The sequence below is a fragment of the Sinocyclocheilus rhinocerous genome, unplaced genomic scaffold (genome assembly GCF_001515625.1).
Source record: "Sinocyclocheilus rhinocerous isolate Xijiao unplaced genomic scaffold, SAMN03320098_v1.1 scaffold1100, whole genome shotgun sequence".
NCBI lineage: Eukaryota > Metazoa > Chordata > Actinopteri > Cypriniformes > Cyprinidae > Sinocyclocheilus > Sinocyclocheilus rhinocerous.
Genome location: NW_015635085.1, coordinates 453,729 through 462,751, shown reverse-complemented (window position 1 = coordinate 462,751; position 9,023 = coordinate 453,729). Strand labels below are relative to the sequence as shown.

At 38.0% G+C, this 9,023-nt stretch overlaps 1 pseudogene; it reads left to right on the top strand.

Moving 5' to 3' along the window:
• The window catches only part of LOC107746714 (isoleucine--tRNA ligase, cytoplasmic-like), a 66,185-nt pseudogene that overhangs the window by 30,995 nt on the left and 26,167 nt on the right, over positions 1-9,023 (top strand).

The window sequence follows — 9,023 nt, the reverse complement described above, 5'->3', positions numbered from 1 at the left end:
GATCATACAAAATGCATGTTATTTTTTATTTAGTACTGACCTGAATAAGATATTTCACATAAAAGACGTTTACATATAGTCCACAAGAGAAAACATTAACTGAATTTATAAAAATGACCCCGTTCAAAAGTTTACATACGCTTGATTCTTAATACTGTGTTGTTACCTGGATAATATATATTTTTTTGTGATAGTTGTTGATGAGTCTCCTGTTTGTCCTGAACAGTTAAACTGCCCGCTGTTCTTCTGAAGAATCCTTCAGGTCCCACAAATTCTTTGGTTTTTCTGCATTTTTGTGTATTTGAACCCTTTCCAACAATGACTGTATGATTTTGAGATTCATCTTTTCACACCGAGGACCAGTGTTGGGCAGTAACTAGTTACTGTAATAATATTACTTTTTGCAGTAACTAGTAGTGTAACTAATTACTAATAAGATTTCAGTAATAATATTACAGTTAATAATAATATTACAGTTACTTACGTTACTTTTGATGCCTCAACCCCTACTGATTTTGAAATCCTACAATCCAATAATTCCTAGATTTATGTTCATAATTTTCAGGATTCGCACAGTCACATGAAGTCAGCAGTGCTTCAGGAAAGCTTGGAATATGGAAAAGCTTGCATTCAGGGGATGGAAATATTGGCATGACACTGATTTTGTCAGGAGAAAAGCTGATCTGAACACAGATGTGGAAGTTGTGGCCTTACTTTACTCTGGTATAACATGGCTTGCCCACCCACATCCCTCTGATCTGATATGAATTATATTACTATAATTAAACATCAAACTTTTGATCTTATGTGATTTTCTTTTGATAAAATACTTCATTAAATATAATCATATTTGGGTAACAGATAAATTACAGCTACAATTAGCTTCAAGCTACACATGACACTAATACAACACTTTTACTGAAAAGTCACTATCAATCATTGAGTGTATGTAATAACGTCTGACTGCGATCCACTGTAGGTTTTGGTCAAATGATGAGGCAGAAATATATTGTTAGTAACATTTTAGAATAATTTTTTGGGGAAGATACACAGTAACAGCTATAATAATTGTCCAAATTGTTTTTTTGTTTTTTTTTTAGTTCAAAAGTGAGGAGACTTAAAAGAGCACTAATTTTGGTACTTGCGTTCTGTCGGAGAATATAAAGCCTTTTCGACTACAGATTTCGATTAAATTAAGCTGTTGTTCAGTAGGGACTAGCTAGTGTGCGACCAGTGGTCAGGTTATTGATAATTATTGATTTTTCCAGTAAATAAGTTTGGTAACAGGGTTGAATGGTTGAGGCTGATGGATACAGCTTGCATCACAATTTGAATAAAGATACGCAGACTTTGATAATTTGCAAACAGTTACAAATACATAGTACGCAGACATTTGGTAGATTTAAATTGCCTACTTAAACTGTTATCTAACATAACTAATAGATCTTGTGCTTCTAATGCTTCAGTTGTCATGCGACTTCAGCGTGAATGTGCTGGTCACTGCTGATGATAAATGAGCGTCGAGTCTTGCAAACACTGGTGTGGTTTCACCAAACACCTCGCGGGTTAAAGTTTCCTCCAGGAGAATTACGCATACCCTTCATAAGGCCTCACAGGTTAAGAAAAGGTTCCTAAAATCGATTATGCATGAGACGGGAAGCCAATTCAGCCCCGCTTCTGCTACAAGGACACGCTGGACACGTTTCCACTAAAGTGAATTAATATGACTTTTGTTGAAAGGCAGTTGCATGATGAGCGTAGGGATGTGACCGGCCTCGAGGAGACCGAACGCTTCATACACTTCTAGAGCTGCAGATGAAGCCGTATAAAGCCAGGCCCGAGTCTGCAGCGGGGCTCGACGCCAGCTCTGCAGCCACGCACATGCTTTATTCTCTAATAGTCACACACTGTCTGCTTGTATTCGCTGCACGCTCCGAGACTTCGTTCTGTCTGTCCTCGATGCTTTCAGGATGCAGACAATAACATAATCAAGTGGCTGAAGGAGAACGGGCGTCTGGTGAGCTCCAGCTCGTTCAAGCACAGCTACCCTTTCTGCTGGAGGTGAGTGCAGACACGCTTTAATGTGCCGGCACACTTACCATTGTTCTGGGAATTTTTGCAGCTGAAATCCAGCCATTTAAATTTAGTAAATTTTTCAAAAGCAAAACAATATTCGTAACGTATAATAAACCTGGCATTGTATATTCTGAATATCGTTGGCTCTGTGATGAATTGCTTGTGCTTCTGTTTTGTAAGTCATTTCAGAGGAAAGCGTCAGATAAATGCATAAATGTAAATGAAATGCACGCAATCTGAAATTGTGTGAGGGCGAAAGATTTCCAGATTTTGCATCGAGTTCAGTTAGTCATGTGATATCTCCGTGTTGACCAACAGAAAGCTGGTTGCTTTGCAAGTGACTTCTGTGTGAGCTGTGCTTCATGTGTAGCTACATATTGACAGAAGTCTATAGAGCTTTTATGCCTGCAAAATTTGCTGAAATGTGGATAATGTGGCCGCACCTTTACTCTGTTCACAGCAGCTTAGACACAACCTGAACAAACTACGTATTGTTCTCCCGTTTGGACTTCCAGTCAGTTGTAGAGTACTTTTTATTAATAAAATAAGGGCTGCCACTGTATTGCATTAGTGAGATTCATTATTATTATTTGGTGAGGAATGAAAAACGTGCCTTGATTATTTGAACTCAAAAATTTTTTTTATGTATTTTACAACTGTTTTAATCTACTCGACCACCATCAGCTGTTTGTTTCTGCTGACCAAAAAAACTAAAATCACTTAACATTTACAGGGGTTGGACAAAATAATGTGAACACCCTTTATTATAGGGGTAAATATCATTTCTCTAGGTTACAGTGAAAAAACTTTTATTCATCTTTTCGTTGTCTGTTTTCTCTGTTGTATATCAGTGCAGTATATAGGGCCCTATGAAATATTTTATTTTTTTCCAAATTCATTTTTTTCTGTTTTAATTTTTCTGGATTACATTTTTTTTTCCGTTTAAATTTTTCTAGACTCTGTTTTAATGGTTAAATTAAAAAATGTTAATCAAAAAGCATGTCTAATTGGAATCATGAAACTTACACAATTTAACAGCAATTTATTAAAAGTTTAACAAATCACATTTTAAGGCCCTTTGAAATACGTTAAATTTTTTTTCTCAAATTCAGTTTTATTTTGACCGAATTCTGTGTTTTCCATTAATTTTCTGGATTCCATTTTAATGGTTTCATTAAATTTTAATATTTAAAAGTATCTGATTAATTGATTGTATATACATTTTTTTTTTTATTATTTTATTTATTTCAGAAATGCTGTGTTTTTCTGGTAAATAGAGTCTGATAAATAATTTTTGTAGTAAATATTACTTAAAAAATAATGTTTTAATAATAATTTTATTAGTAGTAGGAGTACTATGATTACATTAAGTAATATATTTCTGTCACAGTTTCTTCAAGTTAAACCAAATTTTTATTTTGACAGGTTGCTGCAAAGACCTTTATGATGATAGGTTTTCTCAAATGCTCATAAAGTTCTCTCAGAGCAGTTCTGGGATGTTGTTCATGTATTTATGTGCTCATTTAGTGAGACGGCAGACGATGAAATCACTGCGAGCGTCACACACGCTTCAGTATGTGTGTAGTAAACAAAACCGTTCATTCACACAGAGACGCAGAACATGCAGGATTCATATTTAAATAGTATTTTTGCGGCTTAATATGTACAGATACTAGTCCGTATCGCGTTTTGATTTAAGTGTAGAAGAAGAATACTGGGCAAAAACTCAAAGTGATTGGCAAGGAACGTTGAAAATTAAAGGAGGATTGTGTTCAAACACCACAGAAAGTGACCGCAAACCTCAATATTCACAAAGACAATTGCACTCCACCAGCATCTCTGAAGCAGCTGGCAGATGTTCTGATAGACGACATTCAGCTGGAGACTGTTCAGAAGCTGTAGGAATCTATTCTAAGAGGGCTGGAAGCTGTATTAAAGGCAAATGTTGGTAAAACACCATTATAAAGAAATATAGCGAATTTCCAAGGTGTTCACATTATTTTGTCCAACCCCTGTACATCAGAAATCCAGAGAACTTGAGTATTGTCAAAGGAATTTTTTTTTTCTTGATCAACCATCCAAGCTTTTCCAAAGCTGGCGCACACATCTCTGTGACCTCTGCTGCACGGGGAAGAGTTCAGTCGATATGCTGGCCTACAGAGAGGGGCAGGAGCGTTAGCATGCGCTGCTCCATATCTACCCTGCTGCTTCAGCACTTCACATGAGTCTGAGAGTGGCGGCAGAGGTCACGGCCTCATTAACCCCTCTGACGCTTATGCCATCAATAAATCACTCTTATGAGCTCCGCTACTGCTGCCGATGAACATTATGGATATTGAAGGGGTTTGTCGGTGTAAATGCACAGCGGATACTGATGGTCGATCGGGAGAGATTCAGAATGCTAATGCTGAGTTTTACAGAGGTCAGACATGCTCCTCATCTGTAATCACAGACCGCAGTGTCAGTGAGCTGCCAACAAACCACAACATGCAGAAACCAGCAGAGAGGGCAGCACTGGTTCACTTCTAACTTTAACAAAGGTCAACCAACAAAAGATGCTTCCATCTTGTCCTTGGTTATCTGGTTAGTGTAAACATTGGAAAAGCTGAATAGTCAATTAAAGGTGCTGTGTGTCATTTTTTGACTGTACTACAGCATAAAAACACCAGAATGTGTTTCCAGATATTTAGGAAACGTGCTGAATTCACACACTTGTTTCTCTGAAAATCCGTACAACGTTATTCTACTTTGAAGCGTGTGTTCTGTGTTGGAGTGTCTGACTCCACCCACTGCCATTTTACCCAAGAGCATTTCAACTCTCTGGGTTTCTAGTTGGCAGAAAACAGCCATGAAAGCCAGCAAACGAACTGGGTCAGAAATCGCAGCTTCTACCTGACCTAAAAAGCCTCAGCGTCCATCTAAAAATCGCTATGAACAGAGGCATGTTAAAAAGCGGATGAATCAACTCGTCAGCTAACGGTGTAAGGCTTGTCGCCTTCCATTGCCAGTTGCGCTCAGAAACAGAAAGTCAATATAATAGGTAGGTGCTAGTAGAAAGTTGGTATGCATCAATCTGATACTGAAGTAAATAAAGCATTGGCTAGCGGTCAGACGGGACTAATCCACATGCACTGGTGCTAGTCATGGTCATTACTGGACAGCTCCCAGAATATCAACACATGCCCTTTTAGTTAAGTGAAAGTTAAAAGTAATTACAGTTCATGAACAAACAAACAAACAAGCTTACTTTTTCAGCTTCTGACCATTTTTACCCCATTTATTTTCTTCGTAGGCTTTTAGGTAATGAATCAAATGACAATTTCACATTAGACACAAAAAAAGTGTACGGAAATGGAAAGAAAAGGTACTGAAAGACTGTACTTTAAAGGTGACACTCTAAACAGTGTTCTGTGCTCGTCTGTGCAGCCAAACACAGAACAGTTAGCATGCTTCGCTCAAACTTTCTCCATGGCATTAGAGCTGGTACACCGTCGTCGCTTGTGAAAACACAATGACGGTGCTGTGGTAAAGTTACTGGGTTCATCTTTTTCACGTTTCCTTGGCTGGTAGATGCACCGGGGACCTGATTTATAGCACTTACAACCTGGAAAAGTCAGATTTTCATGATATGTCACCTTTAATCCATCACAAAAAAATGAAGCATTGTGAGTGAAGCAATTGAATCAGCAACAATTGTTTAATTTGCCTTGTCATTAATTATTTATATTAAATACAATATTTTGTATTGTGGATGGTATTCAGAAAGCACAGGCAATTTATGAGTGCCAGTCTATATTTATAATACAAACATTTGAATGATTTTACTTTTAAAATGCTTAATCACGTAGCGGTTTCTTCATTATCAGAAACAATGGCTGATTTTTTACTTCCAGAGCACTTTCCACTTTGCCATGTGTGTTTGATTGGTAGTCCTGCCATAAGAATCTGTACTTTAACATCACAAAAGTTCGTCTTTAAATACTGAAAAAGCCTTTCTTTGGCAGGTCGGACACGCCGCTGATCTATAAAGCCGTGCCCAGCTGGTTTGTGAGGGTGGAGCACATGGTGGAGAAACTTCTGGACAACAACAGCAAATGCTACTGGTACGGTGAACCTGTATGGGACCTGCATGCTGATCAGTCGCACATGTTTACAGTTCTTGTGTAATGCATGACCGGACAAACTCTCTCTCATCGAAGTTCGGTTGGTGTTTTCTCATGCATTTTAATGGGATCTTCAGTCTCTGGATGATGTGTGATTATGGTGCATTGTGAGAACTTAGTTTCTCAGACGCGGTTTCAAAGTCATTTGAGTTTGTTTTGAGCGACTCTGTTAAAGTCCTTCTTATTTTCTTATTTATGTTTTGAATTTCACGGTCTTCAGTTTCTGTATAATTTCCCACCATTTTTCATTTTCTGAAAAAGCTATTTTTCAAACTCATCCATTGATGTGAGTGCCACAGTTTTTTTTTTTTTATCCAGGTTTCATCTACAGTTTCGTCCTGACAAAAAGCTTTTCAGAGCGTTTCTGTCTGTCACATCTTTTGCAGATTCACGGTGACTAATTAGCCTGTATCTCCTGAACGCAAAGTTTAGTCTGCATGACCCGTGGTGCACTTTCAGAAGAGGATATTTTGAGGACACGCACCAACTTTGATCCAGTTCCGCCTATAGTGGGCACTATAACTGAAATATGTTCATAACTCGGCAAGTAGTGGAAATTCACCACATGCACAGGCAGCTGTTCTGTTCTGTTGGGTTTATGTGGTTTAGTGCACATTGACAAAATCACATAATTCTGTCATTTTAGCAGTGTGACGATGGCTGTGTCCAGATCTGATGGTTCAGGGTGATTCTGTATGTCAGGGCCTCTCTCTCTAGAGGGTTTTCTATCAGATTAATGTCTTATGTTTGTAGATGTTTGAGATCATCTCTGAATCTGCAATCTTAGGCTACGTTCACACTGCAGGCGAATGCGACCCAAATCCGATTAATTTTTTTGCTCACATGTGACTCAGATCTGTTTTTCTCATGGCAGTGTGAACAGCACAAACCACACGGAATCTGATCTTTTCGATTCTGATTTGTGCCACTTCTATATGTGTCCTACTAAATCCCATCCATGTCAGATGTTTTGTAATGCGACCGCAGTCTGAACAGTCATATCGGAATTCATGCGACTTTTACGTCACTCTAGATCAACATTCGTCACGATTCTGCGCTCATGGGAGTCACTTCAAAGATTTTAAACACCCGAAGCTATCAAGAGAGTTGCAAAAGGTAGTTATGTGTCGGAACTCATAAGTATTACAGTGACTCTAAATACAAGCACAACATGAGGGCTCATATCATAAAAGTTTCAAAACTCTGCTCTCTTCTGTCACATCCTCGTCTTTATTTTTCATATTGCCTGTGCATAATTTCGCTGTCTTCTGCGGCAGGTCACACTATAAATAAACGCACAATCGCTTTCTTTAGGTCCTCCATGTTTACTTCCGAATGACAGCGTGCTGTGTAAGTGTTGCCAAGTCCACAGTTTTCCCGCAGAATTGGGCTACTTTTCCACAGTTGTTTTCCAACTCCGTGGGTTATAAAGCGACCCCACTAACGTGATATTTACTCCCCAGAGCGCGATTGGGCTAGTTTTTGAATAGTTTTGAGAAGCAATTGGGAGTATTTTGTTGTGAAAACCTGGCAACCCTGTTTGTGTAGTTTTTTTCGCATGTGGGTCAGTTCAGAACTGTGATCTGTTCACACTGGAAATCTGATATTGGCCACATTTAAAACAACAACGTGAACAGCTATACAAAAAATCGGATCTGAGCAAAAATCTGAGTTGAGCACTAAGGCTCGTGGTGTGAACGTAGCCTATATACTGCTGAAGCTGCTTGGAAGCCAGCTTATCATAAGACCTGGACTTGTCACAAAAGCATCACAACAGTCATCCATGTGACATGTTTGCTATATATGCCAAGTGTTCTTAAGTCGTATGGTGTGAGGACCTGAAAGAAATTGAAGTCTTTATTCACTAAAAATCATGACATCTGCTCTGCCTCTCCACAGCAGCTTCAAGCAGAGATCTTCATTGTTCTTTTCAGTTGGATCTTTTGAATGAATCAGTTTATCTATTTCATAGGATCCATTCGATCACGGTCTTATTACTAGTTAACAGCCCACTCAAGAGTACGAATATCAGTGAATAACAACTTAAATTGCAGTCCATGAACAGTTTCATCATCCTTTTATGGTAATTATGTCCTTTTTGAAGCTTGAAAGCTTCATTTATTGCAATTGCATTAAAAGAGCATCTGGCACAGTTTTCAGAAGTCATACGGGTTTGACACAGCATGAAGATAATAACGCAAGAGTATATGATGACACAATTAACAATTTAGTGAACTATTCCTTTAACCCATTATTTCACCACAGGGTGTCCGCGGGTCCTTAAAAAGTCTTAATGTCTTAAATTCGGATTCGATGGGTCTTAAATATTTTTTGGTCTCATTACTGCTAAAATATCTTCAGTCTGACGGACCTAATGACTTTACAATCATTGGACAGACCGAAGACTTTTTCATGTGATTTTTTACAACAGTTCAATAAACTAGAAGTTTTATTAAGAGACTTACATTTTAGACACCATATAGCCTGTTTTTGCACTATTTCGCAAACAAAAATAATTCTGAACAAAGCCACAGCGCTGTTTTGCTTCATTTCGTTCCCGAATGAATCAACTGTTTAAATGATTCGGTTCAGTCGCAATGACTCACTTATTAACAGTGATTTGCTGCCACATACTGGCGGTTTTAATTTCACATTTAAAGTATCTTTTCATTTTTTAAATGATTTCAAACATCAGTATTCAATGTTTTATGTTTAATATATCAAAACATTATTTATGCATTTGTAACTGCAGGTTAAATGCATTCATGTTCTGCATTAAACAGT